The following is a 2,897-nucleotide window of genomic DNA, read 5'->3' on the forward strand; positions in this document are numbered from 1 at the left end:
TCTAACCCATGCTGCCCCATCTGGACTCTGGCTTCCTCCTGGTTCCTCCAGCCTCTACCAGCTAGGCGGAAAAGGGATTCTCGAAAGGGCTCTGGGCGCTGGAGAGCCCAGGTGCTAAGGTGTGGATCTGAGAGAAGTCCCTCACGGCAGGCCACAGGGCCAGAGGGTGCACCTGGCACACACCAGACACACACCAGGGGTTGGCTGGGCAGAGGGTGTGCTCTGGGCAGATGTGCCACAGGCCACATCGAAATCCAGCCCCGCAGCCTCTTCCTAGAACCTAGGGCACCAAACCAGGCTCCCTCTGCCCCTCGTGTTCTCAGAGCCCCTAGAACAGTGGTTCTCAACCTTCCTAATGCCGTGACCCTTTAATACAGTTCCTCATGTTGTGGTGACCCCCAACCATAAAATTATTTTCGTTGCTACTTCATAACTGTAATGTTGCTACTGTTATGAATCGTAATGTAAATATCTGATATGCAGGATGTATTTTCTTTGTTACAAATTGAACATAATTAAAACATAATGATTAATCACAAAAACAATATGTAATTATATATGTGTTTTCCAAAGGTCTTAGGTAACCCCTGTGAAAGGGTTGTTCGACCCCCAAAGCGTCGCGACCCACAGGTTGGCGACCCACAGGTTGAGAACTGCTGCCCTAGAAGCTGGCAGGCCAGCTCCCAGCCTGGCCCCATCCCCATCTCACTGTGTATGTGTGGAGAGGGGTCCCCTGCTTCAGGGCTTGGAGCAGGGCCCCTCTCTGGCATTGGCCATCTCTTTTGGCTGCCCTGGTGATTCTTGCTGTGGCTTCAGTGCCGTCCTCTCTGCTGGAAGGACAGACAGACACTAAGGACTCGAATGGGTATGTAAGTGGAGAGGTTTGGCAAGAGAGGGGTGAGCCCTCCCCCTCTCCTCCAGGACACAGTGCGGCAGGCAAACTGTGCCCTTCTCTCCCAGCAAAGCCCCTCCTGTTCCCAGGCCTCAGCCAGATACAACAGTACCTGTGTCTGTCCCCTAAGATCTTGGTTCCACCTCTGCTCATTTGCTTACCTGTCTCCCTCGTGAGGAACAAACTTACCGCATCATCACCCTCAAAACAGCACATCTCAGCTCCAAGATCTCCTCTGCCTTGAACCTCTGCCTGATTTCATTCTCCTCATCCCACCCAGTATGACCCCTCCACGATGCTGCAGGTGGGAAAGAGACAGTCTGAGCAGGTGGAACAGCAGATGAGTGGCAGGGAGACACTGAAGATGCCGGGCAAGAAATCAGTATGAAACTCCAAGACCGAAGGTGGGGGCTGAGGCTGGAGGAAGGGTAAGAAAGGTGGGAGAGGGCAGGCAATAGGAAAAGGAAAGTTCCTGGGGCACGAGTACCACGGTGGGGCTTGGGAAAGGGGGTGGCAGGAGCAGGATGAGCAGAGCGCTGTGAGCAGACTGCCAGGTGTCCCTGCACCCCAAGCACAGGTCTCTCGCTGGCCTTCCAGCTTTTCCTGGAATCACCCTCTTGCCCTCTACTCTGTCCCCGAGAATCTGGGATAGAGAGGCCAGAGTTCAGGGGTCCTAAGGAAGAGGTGGCCACTCACTCAGAAGCAGCTGTAGCAGCAGCAGCAGCAGCATCACGGGGCCCAAAGCAGCGGACGCTGCCGGCCTGCAGAGTGGAGGACAGCGCCAGGCAGAACCCCAGTGGGACAGGTGCCTTCTTCCCAGCCCTGCCTGAGCTGAATTGGGTAGAAACCCAGAGGCTGTGCTGACATGAGCACTCCTGCCACTGGGAGGAGCCTTTGCATGACTCCCTCCCCCACTGAGTCCCCACCCTAAGCCTCGCCTCAGGTAGATCCAGGAGCCTCTGAATCTAGAGCCTGAATTTCTAGTCAGTGGTTCTCAACCTTCTGGCCCTTTAAATACAGTTCCTCATGTTGTGACCCAACCATAAAATTATTTTCGTTGCTACTTCATAACCGTAATGTTGCTACTGTTATGAATCGTAATGTAAATATCTGATATGCAGGATGGTCTTAGGCGACCCCTGTGAAAGGGTCGTTCGACCGCCAAAGGGGTCGCGACCCACAGGTTGAGAACCGCTGGTTAGATGGACCCCCACAGCACCCTCCTCCCCACAGCAACACCTACAGCCACCCCAGGAAGCCTTGTCTCTCCCATTCTAAACCGTAAACTTTTTGAAACAACATTGTTCTTTGCCTTCTTTTATAATTTTATTAACTTTTTAAAAAATATGTTTTTATTGATTTTTTTTTTTTTTAAAGAAAGAGGGAGGGAAAGAAACATTGATCGGTTGCCTCCAGTACGTGCACCAGGAATTGAACCTGAAACCTAGATACCAGTATGTGCCCTGGCCGGAATTGAACAAGCGACCTTTTGGTGCACAGGACGATGCTCAACCAACTGAGCCACACCAGGCAGGACAATTTTTAACTTTTTATTATTAACTAATTTTATACTTGAACAAAGGTTGCAATAATGTTAGTGTTTGCTTTATACCTTTTACCCAGCTGCCCCTTGTGTTAACATCTCACATAATTAGAGTATAACTAGAGGTCCGAAACTGGCAGTCCAACATCCCCCGAGGGATGTAGCAGTGCGGGAAGCGGCAGGTGGCCAGGGAGGAGCCTGAACCGGGTGCTGCTCCTGCTCATCGGGGCCCCACTGCTATACTGCTGCGTAGCTCTGCCACGGAGGCAGGAGAGGCTTGGGCCACAGCAGCTGCTCTCGCCAGCAGTGAGCCCGGCTTCTGGCTGAGCGGCGCTCACACTGTGGAAGTGCACTCACCACCAGGGGGCAGCTCCTGTGTTGAGTGTCTGCCCCCTGGTGGTCAGTGCACATCATAGCAACTGTACGACTGGTTGTTCGGGCGCTTACGCTTTTATATATATA

Source organism: Myotis lucifugus, unplaced genomic scaffold, assembly GCF_000147115.1.
Source record: "Myotis lucifugus unplaced genomic scaffold, Myoluc2.0 scaffold_178, whole genome shotgun sequence".
Lineage (NCBI taxonomy): Eukaryota > Metazoa > Chordata > Mammalia > Chiroptera > Vespertilionidae > Myotis > Myotis lucifugus.